This window comes from Plectropomus leopardus, chromosome 17, assembly GCF_026936395.1.
Source record: "Plectropomus leopardus strain MGB_pleo_1.0 chromosome 17, ASM2693639v1, whole genome shotgun sequence".
NCBI lineage: Eukaryota > Metazoa > Chordata > Actinopteri > Perciformes > Serranidae > Plectropomus > Plectropomus leopardus.
This window is the reverse complement of record NC_142192.1, coordinates 33,458,061-33,481,710: the sequence shown is the minus strand read 5'-3', so window position 1 is coordinate 33,481,710 and position 23,650 is coordinate 33,458,061. Positions and strand designations below refer to the sequence as shown.

Genomic DNA, 23,650 nt, shown 5'->3' with positions numbered 1-23,650 from the left:
ACGTTGCTGAGACGTTCTGAGGCGCGCCCGGTGGAATAACAAGCATTTACTTGAACGTCCACGCTCAGCTCCGGAGGCAGTGCCGCGGCCGTAATGTGTTACTGACGGACCCGGTGGAATTAAGGGGTTAGATTTGGGGTTGTGCCTCTTGGTTGACTTGTTTTTCATGGTCATGTAGCTCCAATTTCCAAATATTTGTGTCTTTCTGCTGCAGAGACAGACCCCTTTTATTCTCTCTTTCCAGCTGTGAAAAATGTCTTTAATTTCTGACATTTAAGTCTCTAAATGCGGTTTGTTTTCTCCGCAGGCGTCTCCCCTCAAACACTGACAGCCTTCTACAACGATGTTTTCCTGCGTATACTCTCTCATCGGACCGAAGAACCACCTTCAAACCACCGTCTAAACCGGACCCCCCCAACATGGCCGACGACCTCTACAGCAGCACCTTCTCTGCCTCTGAATCGGACTTCTCCTCCTCCTCCTCCTCTTCCTCCTCAGCCGCGGCCGCCTTCCTCACGCTCGAGCAGAGGGCGGCCTTCGTCTTCGTCCTCATCCTCTTCATATTCCTGGGCCTGCTGATCGTCCGCTGCTTCCGGATCCTCCTGGACCCGTACCGGAGCATGCCATCCTCCACCTGGACGGACTACATGGAGAAGGACACCTTCGACTACCGGATTTCCTGACAGGCAGCCTGAGAGGCAGCAACCCTGACCATCAACAGGTTCAGCTGAGGCGACGATCACACTGAGAGAGTGAGGCAGAGACACGAGTGCACGTTTCCCCTCCAAACCAGGTTACTATGGTGATAAACAGGCGAGAGACCAGACCGGCAGACAGCCGGGCAGGGAATCAGTCCCATGTGACAACCTGAAATTATAGACTTTTTTTTTATATTTCAGCCTGTTTAGCAGAAAAAGGTTGAGAATCGAGCCACTCAAATCTGAAAATTCTTTGATACCAAAAACTACCGTTTTATTTAGCGGCCACATAAAAATCATGAGACACGTTAGCCTCAAACTCGACTCGGCTTTAACACTGCTGACTTTTCACTGGACGGCAGCATTTCTGCTGTAAATGACTTGATATCTTAGAAACTGCTATGAAAAAAATGCAGTTTACGAATTTATCATTTTTTGGATCAATCTTACAGCAGCCAAACATGTCGCTGCGATCAACAAAAACACTGGAAAATCAAAAACTCACACATGGAAAGGCAAAAACTTCCAGCCTCATGGTTCAGCCACATGTGCATGAAATTCAGTTTGGCAAATATTCGCCTGTCGGGGTGTCAGGACACACACAGGACTCCAGGGTACCCGCAGGGCCTTAAAAGTCTTTAAAAGCCTTAAATTTTAAAGTCTTAAATTTTGTTTACAGTGATTTTACAAAAGTTCAATTTTATAATGTCTAATGTTCTAAGATTACAGACACACCTCACAAAGCTATATAAATCAGATCTGAAAGTGAGTGTTATTAAAATGTCTTAAGTTCAATTATTTGGTAAATAATTATTTCTAGGAATAAAAATTGACAAAGATGTTGCATTATATCCTTTAGACATTTGCCAGAATGGCCTTGAAGTTGGCATTAAATTATATTCTGGGTGGTATGATAAAGGTCTTTAAAAAGTCTTAAATTTAATTTGAGAACCCTTGGGGGTACCCTGGATATTTATTTATTTATTTATTTATTTTTGGTCACGTGTGACTGCACCCTTACTCTAAATTTAGGGCTGTGCAAAAAGTCGAGGCTCGCTTCAACGTTCTTCGGCCTCCTGAAAGAGCCTAATAACTGAGATATTATTAAAAATAAAAACAATATATAAATAAAAGGTTAATTATTCCGGGTTTAACACCAGAGGCCGTGGCTTAAACTCTGTTGCTGTGGTTTGATTAAAAAAAACGAAACAACTTTTTGGGTAAAATATCCAAAAATGGACACAGTCAGCATCAACAAAACAAGATGCATCCAACATTTAATATTTTAAAATAATTACACAACCAACTGTCATTGATTGGTAGTTAGCAGTAAAGTTAGCCTGATAAATCTTAAAATGACTCGATTTGGACTCAAAAAACAAAGACTAGGTCTCGGACTTGACTCAGAACTTGTTAAGACTTACCTCAATGTCCCACCTCACCTGTAAACAGCTCACAAAAATGAATTATTACTATTATACGGTTCTCCAGAAAGGAGGGCACAACCTGCCTGGGGAATTATTTTAGGGGGAAAAGCGCCTCGTGGTTTTTTTTCTGCTTCCTGTCTGATTGTCGCTTCAGTCTGCCTGGCAGGCAAACATCTGGGCAAAAAAACACAGCATCTATATAAACATTTTAAATGAAGGTATTTAAACACAATTACTCGTCACGAAAGAGCAGATAGTCGCTTCATTTAAGTGATTTTAAGCAGCGTTTACACACAGATCACAAACGGGGACATCATGTCGAACAAACTGCAGATAAATTTAAGTCGTACGAGCTTCTCTGTAAGTACGGTGTGTTTTCAGTTAATGAACAACCGTCAACAAACTAAAGCATGTGACAAATTGAAGAAACAAAAAACAATAAGTGAAATTTTAGGACAAATCTGAAGTGTCTGAGGACACGGAGGTGACCTTCCTGCCTGTAGCTGTGATTTTTGCCCGGATGGTGAAGCTTGTAGAAATCCCTCCACTCTGCAGCTCTGACGGCAGCACTGCAGGATTCAGCAGCACTGCAGGATTCAGCAGCACTGCAGGATTCAGAAGCAGCACTGCAGGATTCAGAAGCAGCGCTGCATGATTCGACAGCAGCGCTGCAGGATTCAGCAGCACTGCAGGATTCGGCAGCAGCGCTGCAGGATTCGGCAGCAGCACTGCAGGATTCAGCAGCGCTGCAGGATTCAGCAGCAGCGCTGCAGGATTCGGCAGCGCTGCAGGATTCAGCAGCAATGCAGTGAGAGCGTCAAGTCAATACGAAGCCGAGGAGGGATCTCTATGATTTCTGCACGTCCATCAAACTGCCTGCCAGGCGGCGTGTTGGGGTTGCTGTCTCTCACGAGAGGAAAACTTTTTTTTTTAAATTTTTTTTAAATTTATTTTTTTACTTTATGTTCTGGAAAAATGGACGAGTTAAACTTTTATTATCAGACTTTGAGAACTTATTCAGAGAAGTTGTGATGAAAACAGGTGAAGAATGAGGTGTTATTCTGAGCGAGGAGGAGGAGGAGGAGGAGGGAGCCCAGGAGAGTTGAATGCAGGAACAGAGGAGCGAACAAGGCTGTGTTGAATCGCTCTGACTGCAGAGACGAGACGAGTCGGTTTGCAGTGACTCTCCGTCGTCCTGCCATCCCAGCCGTTGCTTAGTAACTGGTGTTTCCAGTGTCAGCTGATGTCTGAAACGCCGGGCGTCTCACCACGCAGCCGACCGGCAGCTCTGTGGCACGTCTGCAGCCGGCTCGCCTCGGCTCTGAGGACGAGAAGACAAACGACCACTGAGAGCACGACGACGTGAATCTTTTCTTCCAAATCTACCAGTTTGGCACAAAAACCCGACCATCGGCCGGATGTTTTTGTCGTTTTTCTAAAAATGTAGAGAGCCTGCCACAGGTGGGTCACCAACTCGCTGCGTGCTGTTCATCCAGCCGTCATTCACATCTGCAGAATTTTAAATTCTAGTGCAGAAAGTCTCCAGAGATGAGTCTGAATTTGGGAAAATGTTTTTCGCAAAAAGTTCCACCTGTGCGGCACGAACACGACCTCCTGCTGAAACCTGACATGAATATAAACATGTCATATCTGTATCCAGAGGCGTCATCAGACCTGGGCGTCCCGAAATTCAGCCCAGTTTGTGTGTGTGTGTGTGTGTGTGTGTGTGTGTGTGTGTGTGTGTGTGTGTGTGTGTGTGTGTGTGTGTGTGTGTGTGTGTTTATGTGTGTACAGATATTTTTCTTTGAGTGACTCAGGAACGGTGCATCAAGCATTTAGCAAATCCAATAATAAATTCTGGTTTTCCATATTTTGGCAGTGATAAAGGGTGTCATATTGGCGATTTTTATTTTGGCAGGCCAGCAAGAAAAAAAATTATTATTTTTCAAATCACAAAAAAATTTAAACGAAAAATATTAACAAATGTTTAAATAAAAAGATTGCTAAAATTTTAGAATAATAGAAAAATTGCCATACACAAAGTTGGCGATAAAACAATTGCAAAACCATTTAAAGTTGTATGCTCCGTTCCAAATTAAATTAAAAAAAAAAAAGACATATGTCCCTCCCCAGTGCTTTAAGAATTATTTGACATGCTTCCACCTTTTTGCATCACCTCCTCCCCTCTCATAAATAACAAACCGTCCCTCTATTCAGTACTAATTTTGCTAACAACCACTTATACTTTTTACATAAAAATTCTGAATTTTTTACTTTGGCAGGTGTGGGGGTTTGGAAGGCATATATTCTTCTAAAAATCATTAAAAAAAAAAATCATTTTTTTCTTACAATCACTACTAATTCCCTCCAAACACAGGCAGACACGTGGCTTTCTACTGCTTTATTTGAAGCTTCTCTCAAACTAAACACACAGTATAAATGAGGAAATATGGAGACCACGTTAGATTAACATAAATAAAAGCATCCACAGCATATACAATATCATTTTGCCAAAGTAAAATAAAAATGCTGCAAGAAAGGGAATACTCCTCAGAGGGCTCCTTATGACTGTCACCAGCAATTAAAGCCTGTGACCAAAATTTGGAAGGGCCCATTAAAGTGTCCGTACTTGCTGCTTGTCTTACACTTGCAAGAGCAGCCATAGCAAAAAAGCACTATTATTTGTCAAACTAAAATAAAGGTAATTGCAACAAATAAAATCTGAATTACCACAGTCTCAGAAAGATTGAAATTATACATGTTGTGTACACAACATTTTATTATTTTTTAACAATTATACTTCTCGACGAAACATTTCCCGTTATAAACCATCTAACATGGAGTTTCAGGCAAAACGTTGAATACTTTAGTCGGCCTTAAGCAGAGTAACAAGCATCTGTACATGTCTTTGGAGGAACGCCGTTTTCGTTGTGTTTTTCCCTTTCTATCAAAGGTTGTGTCTTCGCTTCCTCACCCTACCATCTGACCCCGGATAGACTTCTGTCATTTGGTCAGTCTCCATTCGTTTCTCGTCACCAGGTCAGCCTGTCGAAGGACAATGTTGACTTTTGACCTTTGAGTTCCTTCTGTTTTGTGCCACTTTTGTCTTGTTTGTAAGTTCAAAAGATATTCTTTCCTCCAGTGAGTCCAAAACTCGTTGGCCATACTCGTCGCCTCTTTGTAAGATAAAGATCTGTTCTCACAAAGTGTCCAGGTGAAGGCAGAATGATTGTCAACTTCATTGCAAGGATGCAGATCAGAGTTCAGCAGCGAGTGGTCTGCTGTTGATGATGGCCAATACCTCGTACAGAAATGTCCTCAGAGAGACACTGTCAAGCCTTTGTGCTGACTGGTGGAGAAAGCAAAAAAACACTTCTTATGGTTTTGAATTTGCCTCTCAGACACTACCCATGTGACTTGCTGCTGCAGAATTCATCAGAAATTCACACTTGAGCCTTCACTTTTTCTTGATCCATGCCTTACGTGAGCTCTGCAAACTCTCTCCGTGCTCTTCGGTCACATCTCAGGTGACGAACATTCCCTCTTTTGGCAATGAACGCTTGTAAACCATCGATAAATGCGTCATTTGTCATGTCATCAATCATCTTAATGTGTATGGCCCTTGAACCCAGACAGGTAAGTAAGAGTCCATATCTTTTGAGACATTACCTTCCTTCCATAACACATAAAGTTCATTCATTTGTTCCAGAGTCAGAGTCCGCATAAAAAAAGACAACAGATACATACACAAACACAGCATGAAATCATGGTATAAAAATAAGTAAATCAATACATATCTATGTCTTACAAAGACCCAACTGCATCAGTGTCTCCACTGCTGGGATTGCTGAGGTGTAGTGCTGTACCTTATGTTGGATAAAACTGGTAATTCATTCTCAGATTCAGGAGATTGATTTGTACTTTTTGTACCACACAGTTGGTAGTATAAAGTGGCGTACAGTCTGCTCTGAAGAAAATATATCTTCACTTCATTTTCGAGAATATTTGCCTGAGCATACGTCATCTGGCAGTGCCTCTGAATATGGTCATCATCATCAACATCTGTCACTTGTGCTGTTATAAAAATTTCCAGGATATTTTACCCTTTTACATACATCAAGATTGGGAATTTTAGACTTTTGTCCTCTTTGGATCTACAGATCATGAAAAGTCTTTTATTATAATTGTATTTGATATCATGTTCCACATCATAAACAGAACAAATAGTAACTCCAATTGGGGCTGAGACACAACTGCCCCATTTTACTTGCATAGTCTGGTGGGCATACCCAGAAGTCTCACAATATATTTGTGAACCGTCTTATGATTCATTTTAAAAAACAATTTTGCATGGTTCACACGATCATAAACTTAAGAAGCATCAATGAAACACTTCCTTTGTTCTTCAGTGGGTCCTTTGTACTTTATGCAGTTGACTCATTTAAAAATGTGCAATGAGTCAACGGCTTCATCCCAGGATCCACTATCCATTAGCTTGAAGTTCGTCTATCGTCAGTCCATGTCCTTGATGAAGAACTTTCTCGTGAAGATGCTTAATAAGCAAATCCGTTATGCGGCTGTTCTTTGGGAGTATTGCCGGATGCTTCACATGTGGGTGTAACGTGGCTTCTTTTAGGTATCCTTCCACTGTTAGGATACCTTCCTCATCCAAGAATGGACCTAATGTGCACAGATTTGGTCTCGGCAACTACTTTCTTAAGTTTTAAGCTCCTTTTCTCATCTGAAAATGCTGCTTCTTGTACCAGCTTGATGATTGCAAGTTTTGCTTCTTTGCTTTCTTCTAGGCTTGTACACTCATTGGTTCTTTGATTTACACCTTTGTACTCTTTGACTTGTCGTTTCAACTTTGACAACTGTTTTTACTGCCCTCGAACAATCAGATAATTTCTGTAGGCGATCCAGTAATGATCTCTGTTCCTTTGCCTTAGTGTCACACACTAAGGCAAAGAGAAATTCAGGGTTGTCTTCTTGAATTTCTGTAACCTCTCAGTCAGTTAGTTCCTGCTGCCAAAACAACTTTATCCTGGTCCTGTGAACCAGTCCTCAAACAGGTTTACAGGACCAGTTGTTCCACCATCAAACCTTGAGAGGCATAGTTTACCAGATTGTCATCAGAGGCAACATAAGCCCGTTGTTCTGTCTTTGCACTTGACTTGAATTCTTTGTATGCACTTGGCTACAAAGACTTAAAAACCTGCTGGCGCTGTTGTTTATGTTGCAGAGAACGACTGTGCAATCCGTCCAAAACAACTCTTGCAGATCTTGGATTTCTAGTTCTTTTCAGAGCATGTCGCTACTTCGAGCTGCGACAACTGCTGCAGAGAGTTCAGGCCTTAGTATAGTTGTGACCTTGGTTGGTGAAACTCTTGACTTTCCCATTACCAGACACAACGGGAATTTGTCAGACGTGTTAATGACTCACATTAGGGGTGTGTATCATCTGAAAAGGCTTCTTCTTGTACAAGCTTGATTATTGCAGGTTCTGCTTCTTTCCTTTCTTCTAGGCTTGTATACTCGTTGGTTCTTTGCTTTAAACTTTTGTACTCTTTGACTTGTTTAAATTTGGCAACTGCTTTTACTGCCCTCGAACAATCAAATAATTTTTGTAGGTGATGATCTCTCTTCCTTTGCCTTAGTGTAATATGACATGCTTTTCCACTATTGCTGTGCCTCTCTCTGTATGCGGTTGGCTTGAAACCTTGAAAGACTTGAAACCTTCAGTACTGTGCCATGCTGTACTCAAACTGCAACCGTTGGAAGTTGATGGATGAGGGAGCACAGAGCAAAACCGCTCCACCCAAACGCAGTCTTTCCCGCTGTCCGCCTGTCTTTCCTCGATGTCTGCCAGTCTTTCCTGTCTGCTACCTGCCCTCTCACAGTAGTCACTGGTTCTCCAGAATTGTCACTGTGTTGTACAGGTGATGTTGGACCTGCTCGGCATTTCTGCCTGCCGCACCTCCTCCAGTGAATGGGAAATGGGCTGTACTTGTACAGCACTTTTTCCAGTCTTTTGACCACTCAAAGCGCTTTCACACAACAGGTCACATTCACCCATTCAAACACACATTCACACACTGGTGGCTGAGGCTAACGTACGAGGTGCCACCTGCTACTCAGTAACCATTCACACTCACGCACGCTCCGATGACGCAGAATCCGGAGCAATTCAGGGTTCAGTGTCTTGCCCAAGGATACTTCGACATGTTGCCGCCCCAGTGCATGTCAGGTCAGCTGCAGGGTCGTCAGCGTCACTGATGTTTCACCTCCTTCACAGTACATTTCCCGGTGGGGGGGCAGTGGCTACATGGGGACGTCACCCCGCCACCCCCTGCAGCTGCCCTCACTGGAGCGTTAAACCCCAAGAACTGTCCCTCCTCCATGGCCAAGATGAGTAGCTTTCTCTCTCCGCCTCCTCTGCCAGCTTTTTGAGGCCTTCTGCAGCCTTGTTTCTTTTGTTCCATTTGCAAATCCAGAGTTGTAATTTTGGCAATGGTATTTTGGGTGGCCCGGGGGTTTGGAAGGCATTATTTTCTTTAAAAGTCACCAAAAATCTTAAAATGTTAAAAAAAAAAAAAAATTTAAATTAATTTTCCAATTACTAAAAATTTAAAAAGAAAAAAAATGACAAAAATGTTTAAAGAAAAAAAATCCAAATCCATTGAAGTTGTAAGCCCCTCCCCACAGCCAAAATAATAATGATGTCCCTCCCCAGTGCTTAAAGAAAAATTTGACATGCCGCCCCCTTTTTGCACCACCCCATACCCCCTCATAAATAACAGTCCCTAATAATGATAAAAAGCCCTACATCTAATAATCTAGCTATACATGACTAAAGAATAGCGACTACCTGTCCTACTTTAACTCCACCCAGGCTCTGCTCTTTTTGTCCACTTTTATTTTAGACATTATCCCAAATTTTTACACTAAAGAAATGAGAACCGGACAAAACGCCATTGCTTTCCAGGATATTCCAGGCCTTGCTTTTCACACCGTCCTCATTTTTCAAAAATGCTGTCTTTTGTATGTTCCACGACCCGCTTTCCATCCCAAAAAGGTCCTCACTTTATAAATACTTTCTCACTTTTCAAAAATGTCCTTTATGTTCAAATTTTCCCAATTCCCATTTTTTATTATTTTAAACAATGTCCACTCTTTAAATAGAAAAACCAACCCTTTACTCTCTAAAAATGCAGTCTCTTCCCAAAACTGTCCCCAATTGCAAATAATTGACAATTTGACTGAATGTTCAAAAAAAAAAAGAAAAAAAGAAAAATAGTTTGAACTCTAAATTGTAGATGTTGTCCTCTTCAGGATGGGACCTCGAGATCAGCTAATAAGTATCAGTCATAATTCTGTGGCTCCGTCTTGTAGAGAAAATCAGATTTTGAGGCCTTAATTATGTCAGCATTTATGTTACATCAGTTATCCAGCCTTGCTTCAACTCTTTAAAACTGAGCAAATTGACTTGATTTCTTGCAACAACATCGGAAGAAGGAAATAAGAAAATTACCTAAATATTTGTAAAAATAAATAAATAAATAATAACAATCAAAGAACAATAATAATAATAATAATAATAATAATAATAATAATAATAAAAACATAAATTATGGAAAATGTACCTCACCTTTTTTCTTTATTTCCCTGGACAATTTTCCCCTATAGCTTTTTTAGATTCTAAATCTACTTAATTCTTGCAAAGTTGCTCATTCCTTTTTTTTTCCTTATGTTTTTGAAAGAAATCCAAAAATTTGCTCTGAGTTCAAAGATGAAACTACTGAAAAACGTCTGAAAAGGAATGTTGCTCCAGAGATTTTATGGAAACTTAATTGACACAGAAGATAACAACTAAATGTGCTTTTTAAGAAGCCTCAGAGCAGAACTGATGTTTTCTGTTGTATTGTTTCTTCCACCAGCGGCGGCGGCGGAGGGCCCTCAGGCGACCTGCAGAAACGCTCGCTGTAATGGGCTTCCTCGTGGTCGGAGGTCTCCTGTCAAACCTCCTCACAGGGAGCTGAAAATCCCCCCGAGCCGAGAAATCGGTTTGAAGTCGCTGAAAAGAATCAGAGGGAAATGAAAGGCCGCTCTCCTCTGGGCTCCGTTCTGCGGGGAGGGAGGCTGAACGCTGAAAACACAGCACGCTTCACTTCCTGTTTGGATCCAGACGCTGGAAACAGAAGAGGAGGAGGGGGGGCGACATCAAATGATAAGATGCTATCCTTCATTTTCTGGATTTTTTTTTTTTGGCTGAAGATGTTCATGGTCTCGAAGAATTCTCAAATTTCCCTCCGCATTATCATCCTGTGACCGCTCCGGAGTGTCCTCGTGGCCCCGCCGAGGGGCCGAGCTCTCAGATTGAACGCCGCCGTCGGCCCCCTCCTCCCTGCAGCGTGGCAGAAAACGCTCCTCCTCCTTCTCGCTAAGACCAAATCTTCACCACGCTCAGTGAATCTTTAACAGTATTGGAGGCTCTCTGGAGGGGTCCTCTCTGCGGGGAGGGTGACCGAACCTCCGCCTGAAGGAAAGAAATGTCGACGGAAACAGAAAACGGATGATTTCTCGTCTTTATTTCTCCTCCTGAAGCAGAGGGAGACCGTTGTCCTCTCCTCGATGAAGCCTCTGCTGATTGAACGCAGCAGGATCTGAAATCTCAGCCACTGCAACGGATGGATTTTTTTTTTTTTTTTTTTTTTGGTTTAAACGTTTTTTTCTTTTTGGAGGAACTTATAAAAAGATTTGGGGCCCTCTTAGATCCCACGCGCGGCCTCCCAGACATCACAGATGGAATATTAAAAAAAAGGCCCTGCAGGACTTCTTCAGCGCACGACTGAGGATCACTGAAGAGTTTCATTTCCACAATGATACAGATCCGTTTAAAAAACGAAAATACCCAGCCCATCACGGTTCTCTGCGGTTCAATGCCTGTAATTGTCCTGAGTTTTATTTTCATGGTCTTTTATCGTTTCGTAAGTGTTTTTGTCAGTTGTCGAGCCGCCTGCTGAGCTTCAGAGAGCGTTATGATTTCTGTTAATGCCGGAAAATTCTCTCATTTAGGATCTCTGCAGTGAAAAGAGAAGATTTATATATTTATTTTTTGTTATTTTATCTACAAACTTCATGAAACATGCCCATAGATGTTTTAGTGTTTTGGAGCAAAACACATCAAAACTTTGACAAAATTTCAAGCTTTTTTTCCCTTAATTTGTATCTTAAAGATTTGCCAAAATGGATCTAATTCCATATTTCCCTAAAATCTCTAGACCTCTTATCCAAATCTGGTGAAATACAACCTCCTTAGTCAAAATTTCCCCAAAAAGCCACTTAACGCACCTTTTACAATATTGGACAAAGCGTTTTGTCCAGATTTGAATTGAAAACATTCAAAAGTTTTGCCTCTTTTATTCAAGTTTTTAAAAATTGCTCAAGAAGCAGCTGTCTGTTTGTTTTTTTAATTCAAATTTGAACACACAGTTTAGCCCCAATTTGTCCAAATATGGATAATGAAAAGAGCCAGTTTTTATTCATACTAATTTTAACATTAGGGGGTTGAACTTTTACCAAAATAAAGATTTAAGATTAGATTGTCCCCAAAGACTTTTTTGTCCACCTAGTCTTTCCCCAAATCGGTATACATTTCCGAATTTTTGAGCCAAAGTTCAGCCTTTTATTTTGGTCCAGATTTTGATAAGAAAAAACTGTTTTGTTGTTGTTGTTTTTTTCTAAAATTTGCTGACCATCTGTCCCATGTTATCTCCACCCAGGCTCCGCTGCATTCGTCCACATTTAGAAAAAAACATTATCCCAAATTTTGACGTATTGCAGAAATCACCACAGCTGATTGGCTCCTGTCACATTTGTGTTTTTATGGATTTTCTTGCTCTTCAGTCGTCCTCAGTTTGTCTGAGGTGAACTGAAGCGTCCGTTAAACTGAGAATGTAAAGACCACACACACACACACACACACACACACACACACACACACACACACAGACAGAGAGAGATGCTTGTACTTCTATACTTGTGAGGTCCATTATTGATATAAACAACACTAAAGGAATAAGGACCGGACAAAACACCATCACTTTCCAAAAATGCTTCACATTTTTCAAAAATGTCTAATGTAAAGAAAAATTCCCACTTTCCATTCCAAATTTGCCCGCTGTTTCTAAATTTTTTTTTAGCACATTTTATGTCTTTTATGTTTGAATTATCCCTATTTCCCAAAACTGTGTTCATTAATGAGAGCGAATGTTCTCAATTCCAAATATTTGTAAACTTACAGGAATGGCCCAGTTGTTCTCACTTTCCAAAAAAAGACAAAACATTTACTGTCAAAAATATTTTCTTTATCCAAATGGATTTTCACTTTTGAAAAAAATCTTCTTACTTTTGAAAAATTGGGAAATTTTGAAAGTCTTTATGCAGAATTCAAATTTTCAAGATTTTCTTGAATGTCATCACTTTTCAATAATTTCTGTACTTCACAAAAATGTAAGTCAAATTTATTTTCTCTTTTGAAAAATATTCTCACTTTCCAAACATTTATGTTTACATACATACATTTTTAACAGAAATGTCCTAATTTTACAAAATCCTTTACATTCCCCAAAATCGTCTATTTTTTTCCAAAACCTTCCCTAAAATATCTTCACTTTTGAAAATGTTTTCAAATGTTGAAAAGTTTTAAAAACAAAAATCTGAAAATGTCCTCACTTTTCAAATCTCGTTACTTTATAGAAATGTTATTCAAATTTCTTTTCATTTTTTGAAAATATTCCTACCCTTTAACCATTTACAAACCTTGCAGAAATGCACCCACTTTTTAAAAACTCACATTTCCACAACTTCCACAATGTAAATCTGTAACTCGCAAAAATAGAAGTACAAACTCACACTTTTCTGTTTGTTCCCCTCAGCAGCGAGGACACACGGTGATATAAAATATAAAAGTGTAACCACACCCACAGCACTGCCTTTGTATTCACGTGCACGTCTTGTTAGAGCGCACATACACACATACACTGCAAAATGAAACATAATGCGTCAGTGGACACACTTCCTGTCTTCGCGCACACACACTCCCAGCAGCTCACTGCCGAACCAATCCCTCCAACCGTCTTCACGTCCTCTCTCCACCCGTCCATCTCTTCACCTTTTTCATGTCACCTTTATTCGCTTTATCTCCCCTCATGTTCCCTTATCCCAGAGGCTCCTCTCCCCCCAATCTGTCTGCTTTAAATTTCATTTACCTTCAGTGGCCAGACAGGCGAAATACATTTGTGTTTCCGAAGCATATGGAGTAGAAAAATACTCGATAATGGAAGAAAAGAGCAATAAAGAGTAAAGACGTGGCACTTTGTCTTATCTCTTCAGCTCTCCTCTCGCTGAAAGAGCTAAAACTCTCATTACTCTGCTGTCATGCTGCAGGAGCGGAGAGAAATCAGTGTAGAGGCTTTTATTTAAGGTGTAGGACAGGTGTGTGTATCCAGTGCTGCACTGTGGGGACAAAAAAAGGTTTATACACCTACATTACGGGGACACAGACTCGATTCTACGCCACCTTGTGGGGACCGGCCTCCCATTTCAGACCAACAGTGTTATTTAAGTGTTTTCTTTAGCGCTGTAATTTGGTTTTAAACACACCTGAATTTTGTGGACACAGATTGGTTTCTACACCACTTTGTAGGGACAGCTGAGACAGTTAACCCTTTCAAATCTGAGCAAAATCTGACCCAAAATGTTGGGAGATATCAGTTTGCAACTTAAGAAGAAATGGTTGAGACACCTACATTGTGGGGACACACACCTGTTTGTACGTCACGTTGTGGGGACTCACCCTCCCATTTCACACAAATGGAGCCAGTCAAGCTCTTTTTTTTATGTATATGTTACTTTTAGGGTGATTTAGCGATTATTGCAGTATGGGAACAAACTGACCTGTTTCTTCACCAACATTGCAGGAACTCCCCTCCCAATTCAGGTTAAATTTCAGAGCTAAAACTCATATTATCTGCTGTCAGTCGCCACAGAAAGGAAAGAAATCTGTGTAGATTTTTTAGTATAAAGTGTAAGTCAAGTTGTTTAAGTTGCACTCTAGACAGGTGTGTATACGTACACTGTGGGGACAAAAAAGGTTTACACACTGCACTGTGGGGACACAAACCTGCTCTTCACCCACATTTTGGGGACCCACCTTCTAGTTGGAAAAGCTAAAGGCAGAGAAAAGGCTTGCAGCAGCACAGCATTTAAATTTTGGCCATTTCAGTCACAAATATTCATCTCTCTTATCCGGTCGGTTGTATGTTGGCTTCACATCTTCATCAACAGGTGTAGATACGTTCATGTGAGCTTTAACGGCTCCATTAGTCTTGAATCTTAATGAGTTTGCCGCGGTGTGTTAATGGAGCTTGTTTCCCAGGATGACAGTGATGGGTTTAATTATTACCTGCTTAAAAAGCACACAGGGAAAGATGGAAACAAGACGGAGAGAGATGAGCCGAATGTGAGGGAGAAAAAAAACTGCTGGCTGAATCCGAGAGAACATAATTTTCCAATTTGTCGCCGTCTGTGTCTCTTTCTCTTTTTAAATCCGTGAGACGACAGAGACGGAAAGACGGCTAGAAAATTTAGCGAAATCCATCAAGATAAACATGAGAGAGCGGCGAGGAGAAAAGAGAAAGCGAGACATCAATTAAGCCTCCGCAGCTAAACACAGCAGGCAGAGCCGCAGGCCAACATCATCCGACAGAAACATCAAAAAGACCTCATAAAGAGACAGCAAGCCGTTTTCATTCATCCAGACGAACCTGAGAGGAAAATATACAGTTTATAGACAAAGAAACAGAACCGTGTCTCGGTGATCGTGAGCTGGCAGAGAGGAAAGAATCAGACTACAAGTACAAGAAACATGAGCCTGATGATCCTTAAATCAAATGTTGATCCGTCTCAGTGCTTTTGTTCCCCTGTAGCTCGGTAATAATAAACATATTTTGGGTCCGGGCAACTTCCTCAGCTGCAAACACAAGACAGTAGTTCTGATGGCGGCGCTACAACGACCGTCTAAATTTCAAATGTTTAGAATTCATAACAAGTCATTCGTACGTGCTGCAGCTTTGCAACTTACACCAAAATGTAGACCCAAACTTTGGTACACTTTACCAAATCATCTTTGTTTTTATCTAAAACTGTAAAACTAATTAAACATATCTCCTCCCACATTTTTTGCTAAATTGACACCAAACTTGCTGTAGGGCGTCTTCAGACTGTCTGACACAAACCATCTACACAGATTTTTGATTTATCAAAAATTGAGCCTACGGTGCAACAAAATGTTTGACTATAAACATAAATTCTTGCTTAATAAATCTTCAAGGTTCATGAAAATTAAACAAAATCTTGTCATGGTAGATTAAGTGTGTAACATGTCAGAACTGTATCTGAAAAACTGAATTTTTAATAGTTTTTAATAGTTATTGAAGTCTGTGGGAGAATGGCATCTTTAAACATCAGTTTTTCTCTTATGGAGAAAATCAATCTTTGTAAAAATGAATAATCAGCCTCTCTGTGCTGTCTAGATGAAGTATGAAATTCACAGAATTTGGTCTTGATAAGTGAATTTCTGGCAGCAGTTTGATATCTGCCTTTCCATGCACAGACAGCTGATATCCTGCCCCCTGCTGGTCGGCTCACAGTGTGAAGCGCCTCTGGTTTCTCTCTTGGAGCTCACTGGGGTGGTGACTTGGTTTTTTTGGTGTCTGAGATTCACAGTTCAGGTTTTAATTCGGAGTTGTTCGTCATCTTCTAATTCGTCTGCTGCTAAAAATGCCCGACATCGACCCACTGCTGCGCAGCATTTATAATTCATTTAATTTCAGCTTAACCATCCAACTTGGGCTGGTAACTAAAGCTGAGTAGAGCTAAACAATTAGTCAATTAAAATGAAATTATAATTAATGAATGTTCTTAATAATTTTTTTAGGTCATTGACATAAATTTTATATATATATACGATTTTCTTAAAAAACAACTTCACCCTACCTGTGATCTCAAACACATTTCAAAACACAAAGTCGGGCTTATCTACTCCAATCTTTCACAGTTTTGTGGAAATAAATCAGAATTACATTAATCAGTCTAATTTAATCTCAGATTTGCGGAAAGACGCTCACGTTAAATTCAGAACGTTTCGGAGAGCAAACAGACTCTTAAAGCGGAGCAGCTTGTTGTTGTCGTTGGGAGACGAAGCGTCGGCTCGTTTCTGATTCAGGTTTCAGCAGAAGTTTGTGTGTTTGTGCATCTGAGCCTTCGTCTGATCCCTTTAATTCTGCTGTCTGCCTTTCAGCCATCTGCATCCTGCTCTTCCTCCTCTTCCTCGCCTGTCCGCCTCCCTCTGCTTACTCATCCCCTTGATCGCTTTACGTCTCCTCTTCATCATCCTGTCTTCCTCCCACACCTTCATCCCCTCCTCCTCTTAAAGTTCACTTCAGCCTCCCTCCTCTTCCTCCTCTTCCTCTTCCTCCTTGCCTTACACTAAGCCTGTTTACATAGGATTAGGAAGTCCAGCAGCTCCGTCGCTGCTGTTTTTTACCCTTTAAGGGAGTTGGGACTTTTCTGTTTTCTGGTGTTTTCTTGTGTTTGTTCGTGTTAAATTTCGGGAACTTTGCCTTCGAGCTGCTGGTTTACCCAAACTGTTTGTTTTTCTTCACACTGCACTTGAAGGGAAAATCCACCCTGAGTCATGGATATAGTGCTGAACCGGGTACAGGGTTAGGAGCCTGAGGGGCCAGGGGCCCCAAGGAGTCCTGAAGAAATTTGTTTTTACCAAAAAATGTTGGATATGAATTATTGGTCTCGTTAGGACTGGATGTTCGAGGCTTCAGCCCCCAGTGTTTTGTTTAAAAAATAAGAGTGGGACTAGAGACTGTTCTTTATTTTTTAGAGGAAGGGGTAGGCTGTTTTGTTTTTCCTCCTTTTTCCTCCCAAAACGAAACTGCATGAAGCGTTCGTGTCACATGATGTTTCCAGGACCATCCAGAATAAGAAAATCCAGTGATAATTTCTGTTTTTACACTTTCTGGCTGTAATGAGTTGTATAATTTTGGCGTTGTTTTATTTTGGTGGGCCTGCAGGTTTGGAAGGCAAGTTTTCTTTAAAAATTACCAAAAATTTTAAAAGAAAACACTTTTTAAAGAAACAAACGGGCAAACTTTTCCTAAGAAAAAGAAAACATGCCTTTCAAGAATTTAAAAAACAAAATTTTAATCACCACAAGTTTAAAAGATAAAAATCATCAAATTTTTAAAGGAAAAAAATATTATTATTTTTTTTAAATCACCAAAAATTTTGAAAAGAAAAAGAAATCAAAACATTTGAAAGAAAAACACGCTGGAACAGCCAAAATGTGATGCAGTGATGTGAATGTTTAGCCATCAGGAGGATAAAATGTTGATCTTTTTTTTGCGTGTGTCGAACGGGTGGATTTCTCCTTCAAGTACTTCCTGTTGAATCTGTGTCTGCCCTGAAACTGTGAAGTCTCTCGTTTGAAATGCTTTTTTTAATGAGCACCTGTTTTTTATGGTCTGATCTGTGTCGTGGCTTTAAAAAGTGTCACAGAAACAAACAACCACCACTGTAAATTTCAGCTTTTTCGGGGTTTCGTATGAATCGAGCGTCCTTCTCTCTCTGCTGTGTTTTTTTTATTTTCTGGTGACGACGGTCAAAGTGAAAACACACAAAGTAAAAAAAAAAAAAAAATAGGTGGCGGGAAACACCATCTGTGATGTTTTCTTAGTCTTTGCACACAGAATTCAAGTAAGCGCTTTATGAACTTTTTTATTTTTGTTAGCTTTTTTGGGGAGATCTGCACTCAAAAAAAACCCAAAACTTTAAACACTTACGAGGAAGAAAATGCACGTTAGATGAAATTCAAACACCACTGAAGTCAAAATGTTGAAACCTTTTAATTTGAAAACATGCTGATTAACATAGATAGATAGATTATTTTTTTCTCCAAGTTCCCATTCCTTTGGTCATGGAAAACCTGGAAAAGTCATGGAATTCCACAACAACATTTTACAGGCCTGGAATATTCCTTGAATTTAATAAAATATAATTTAAGTTCTGGAAAAGTCGTGGAATTTTGCTAAATGAAAATACTCGCTGTGAGTTCAAAAATATTTTAAAAAATGAAATTATTAATTATTAAAATAAAACATGTTTTAATTGAAATTGAGAAAAAATCCATTCAAGGTTAAATTGTGTCAGTTTTAAAAAAAAATAAAATAAATGTGTGCTATTTATACACTCAAGAAATTCAATTTAGAATTAGCTTTTTAAAAATTAAAGTTTTGCATTTATTACCAGCATAGAATGCATAATTTTTCAAAATAAAATGTTTCAGTGCTGCAGTTCTGGTTTCAGTGCACATGATTTTCAGAGTAAAACATGTCAGTGTTGAGTTAAAAGTTTCAAAATGTAGAATCTGGAATTCTAAAACATAATTTAAAAAATAAATTAAATAAGTAAAATTAAACTGAGACCATTTTTGTTTTAGAATTCACACCCAGCTGTTTTTTACAGTGTAGATGATGTGCAGATTTCCCTGCTTTTTTTACAGTGTAGATGACTGGCAGATTTACTTGCTTTATTTCTTTATTTTTTATAGTGTCGATGACATGCAGATTAATTTGCTTTATTAATTTTATTCATTTTTTACAGTGTAGATGACGTGCAGATTGATTTGCTTAATTTTATTTCTTATTTTTTTACGGTGTAGATGACGTGAAGGTTGTGTGTATTCGTGTGTGATCAGAGCTCCTCTATATTTTCTAAGTGGTTGAAAGGTGTCGTGTCCAAACTGAAGCGTAGATTTCTCTTCCTGCCTTCTGTCTGAGCTCTTTTATGAGTCCGCGCTCTTGTTTTGTAACGAAATAAAACTTCCTCCTGGACCAAACCTGATTTTGGTAATTTTCTTTTTTCAGGGCATGAAAAAAAAAACCAAAAAAACATCATAATCTTTTTCTTTTCCTTCCCGTTATCTTCTGTCTGCCAACACTGGATAAATGCTGAGTTTTGGTTTGAAATGAAAATCGGGATGATGTCGAAACCCAAAGCGAACATCAGCCTCCTACGCCGGATATTCTTCAAATAAAATAATTCAAAATAAAGTATGTCGTCAAAAACCATCAATATAAGTCAGTAAAAGATTATCAGACTCTAGAAAACCGTCGTACTGTAGCTCGTCAAAAAACGTAAAAAAAATCTACATCATTTCAATTTCTTTCGTTTTTTTAGTTGCCTGTCTACATCGCTGGTTGTGTTGCTAGTTGCCTGTCGGTGATTTTAGTTTCCTTCTGTGTTGCTGGTTGTGTTGCTGGTTGCCCATCTGTGTTTTACGCTGTCTATTTTCTTCTCTTTTTTTTTCAATCAGTTGCCCATCTTTGTTTTTGGTTTCCTGGGTAGTCTGTGGTTGCTTTTCTGTTTTTAGTTGCCTGTTCATGTTGCTGGTTGTGTTGCTAGTTGCCCATCTTTGTTTTTAGTTGCCACCTTGTTTGTTTGTTTGTTTGTTTGTTTGTTTTTAATTGTCTGCCTGCATTGCTGGTTGTGTTGCTGGTTGCCTGTCCATGTTTTTAGCTGTCTGTTTTCTGTGGTTGTAAATGTTTTTAGTTGTCCATGTTTGGTTTTGGTTGCCCATCTGTGTTACTGGTTGCCCGTCTGTGTCTGTGTGTAGAGGTCGTCCTGTTTATTTCCAGCCTGTCCTCAGGGGCTCGCAGGAAGACGAGGACATCAAAATGTCCACGTCCTCTAAAACCGATATTCCGTTCCTCGTGATGAGTGAAAGCAGCTGAAGTGTTTGATGGAGAGATTTGACTTTGAAAAGTTTTTTAACACGTTTTCGTCCCCGGGCGTCACGTGTTGCCACATTGCCTGTGGACTTCTGCGTCCACATGTTACGCCTCAGGTGTCCTTCTGCGTCTGCCGTTGACGTTCCAGGATGCTTCAACTGTGACGTCAACACAAACTCACGGTGGGATGACGCCGCGCGATTAAAAACGGCGCTATTTCGCCAATTCAGATTGAGAACGTGTTTTATTTGGGCTGATTCGTGAATATTTTCTTCTGCTGCGGTTTCCTCGTCCTAAACTTTCCCTCCGTGACCTTGAACATTGTTCTTAGTTGCCGGAGGGCGAAGACGGAAGTTTAATTCAGAAAACGTTGAAGTGTTGCTGCAGGAAGATTTCAGTTTTCAGTTCAGACAAACGAAACATCACAAACACGTTTCATGACTCAGAAACATTCGGTCCCTTTTCTTCTTCTCTCCACATTTTTCACTTCGATATCTGCCGCGTGCGTCTGTCGGAGAACAAAACGCTGCTGAAATCCACATTCAGGGACGACTGTTTTTGTTCTGGTGATTCTGTGTCACTCAAACGTTATTTTAGTAGCAGCTTGTTGTGTTTTGTGGCTCCGCCCATCAGCCATCTGTCAGCCTTCATATATGATGACTCACACACTCACACACTCACACACACACACACACACACACACACACACACACACTCACACACACACACACACACACACACACACACACACACACACACACACACACACACACACACACACACACACACACACACACACACTCACACACACACACACACACACACTCACACACACACACACACACACACACACACACACACACACACACACACACACACACACACACTCACACACACACACACACACTCACACACACACACACACACACACACACACACACACACACACACACACACACACACACACACACACACTCACACACACACACACACACTCACACTCACACACACACACACACACACACACACACACACACACACTCACACTCACACACACACACACACACACACACACACTCACACACACACACTCACATACACACACACTCACACACACACACTCACACACACATGCAGATTATGGAAATAGCAGCTAGTATTAGATTTCCGTATGACTGTCCACACGGAGACGACGTGAAGCGGCTTAATGTCCAAACGTCTCCTTCCTGATCCGCCTCTTCAAAGGTTCATTCTGCTGTTTCAACTTCACACAAGTTTGGAGAGAAAATGAAACCGAGATCAACTCAAAGCAGCTGTCGAAATTTAGGAAAAACACCTTGTGGTTTCAAGCAGTGGTGAGAGAAGTATTAAGATCTTTTACTTCAGTAAAAATACTACTACAACATGGTGAAAATACACTGGTGCAAGTAGCAGTCCTGCATTGAAAATGTTAATAAAAGTTAATGAAAAAGTTTTATTAGGAGCATGTATTTATTTAAAGTAATAGTACCCAATGCAGAAAAACATTTTAAAAAATAACGTACCCCCCAAAAAACTCTCAAAATTATTACAAAAATACACTTCCACTTTGTGGTTGTTTTGTAGTTCTTTGTGAGTACTGTGCGTCTTCTGTCAGTAGTTTTGCGTTTGTGCTCAGTATCAATCTCATTTTGGTCATTTTACATCTCGTTGTAGCTATTTTGCGAATCTTTGTGGTCTTTTTCCATCTGTTTGTCGCCGTTTTAAGTCTCTTTGAGGTCATTTTGTGTCTCCTTTTGGTAGTTTTAAGGCTGTTGTGCTTTGTTTGAATCTGTTCGTGGTCATTTTTAATACCTGTGTGTTTGTTTTGCACCTCTTTGTTCCTAATTTGCACCTCTTGTGATCATTTTGTGTCTGTGTTGTTTTGCATCTCTTTTGGTGCGTTTTGAGTCTCATTGGGGTTGTTTTGTGTGTCTTTAGGTTGTTTTCTGCGTCTGTTGTGTTTTTGCATCTCCTGGCCCTCTGTGTCTCTGTGGTCTTTTGGGGGACACTGCATATCTCCTTCTGGTCATTTTGAGTCTCACGGGGGGTTAGGGTTAGGGTTAGGGTTAGGGTTTGTTTTCAGCCTCTGTGTGGTCGTTTTGCACGTCTTCTTCATTATTGTGCAGTGAGACATGTATCTGTTCCTGTTTAAATCTGCACACATTTTGATGCTAAATCTTTCAGTTTCTTTTCACCAAAAACTGCTGAAACCCTAAAACCATCAGAGACCATTCGAACATATCGAAGTGTCCCTTCACAGATGCGATCGTAAATCAAACGTCGTGGCAGCAGATTCTAAACTTTCCGCCCTGATCTGTTTCCAGCTGTAACGACGAGGACGGACGCGGTTGTCCGCTGTGTGCCGTCTTCACGGATTCACGGCGGACGTTGTGTGGATAACGTAAATGTGCTGTAACTGGAGTGTGTTTTATATTTGAGCAGAGTGATACCTGAGGGATCGTCCCGCATTCATTACAGATGTTTGATCAATTAATCAGCAGCTGAGGGAGCGAAGCCCCCGCAGAGCTCGTGTGTCATGAATCAGTGAACGCTTCCACGCAGCGCTGCCATCATTTGTGGCTACATGACGTATTGATCAGCCGCCTCATCAATAAATGAAAAGAGCTTCAGGGCCTTCGGAGCGCCGTGATGAAACAGAGAGTCTATTAAAGACAAAAATCCTCCTCTGATCCTCCACACCGTCTGATCTCTGATCACTTCGGCTGTTTGAAGATCACGAATCTGAATATGATTACCCGTTAACTTTATCATTATGGCCGTTATTTTATCATCGTCATCGTCACCATTGACGAGATCTTGAATCTATTTTTGGGTCTTTCCTTCTGTGGTTGTTTTGAGTCAGAACCATTTGTGTCTTTTGGGGTTTTGTTTTTTTGTCGCCATTTTATGTCTCTTTGGGGCCGTTTTGCATCTCTTTAAGTTTGTTTTGCGTCTTAAAGGAGTAATTTTGTCACTTTTTGGGGTTATTTTCATGTCTTATCTGCTTTTTGGTTTGCGTATCTTTGGGGTTGTTTTTGGTCTCAGGGTTTTTTGCATCTTTTTTGGTTACTTTTGTGTCTCTTTGGGGTCATTTTGTGTCTTTTTGGAGTTGTTTCGTGTCTTTTTGGGGTTGTTTCGTGTCTTTTTTGGGGTCGTTTCGTGTCTTGTTGCAGTTGTTTTGTGATTTTGTGTGGTGGTTTAACATTTTTGTAGTTGGGTCACATGTCTCTGAGGTTATTTTGTGGGGTCTTCAGAGGTCCATTTTGTGTCTCCTGTCGTTTTGAGTCTGTTTTTTGGGGGGTGGGGATCATGTTGCGTTTCTGTTATCGTTTTGCTTCTCTGTTGTGTTGAGTCTTTTTGTTGTAACGATTCTTCTGTTGGTGGTCATTTTGCATCCCTCTGGTCCTGCGTGTCCCTCCCTGTGTATCATGAACATTCACCCTTATTTTAATGGAAATTGCACCGATGAATATTGATAAATCTGGAGATGTTGCAGTGTTTGGAAGATGGACATGGTCATCTTTTGGCCCCGCCTCCAGCAGAGCAGAAACATGAGAGAAAAAGCAGTGAATTATGGGAAGTATTGCCATGATTGGAGCACAGTTAACTCTCTGACCTCCGTCTCTCCGTCCTCCGAGGT

At 40.5% G+C, this 23,650-nt stretch overlaps 1 long non-coding RNA gene across 2 annotated transcripts in view; it reads left to right on the top strand.

Moving 5' to 3' along the window:
- Positions 1-20,907, top strand: part of LOC121938051 (uncharacterized) — a 52,154-nt gene extending 31,247 nt beyond the window's left edge. For both annotated transcript variants that reach the window (XR_015779568.1, XR_015779569.1), the window contains exon 3: positions 308-20,907. This is a non-coding gene — a long non-coding RNA (uncharacterized LOC121938051). The remainder of the gene's footprint in view (positions 1-307) is intronic.
- The last annotated feature ends 2,743 nt before the right edge of the window (positions 20,908-23,650 follow it).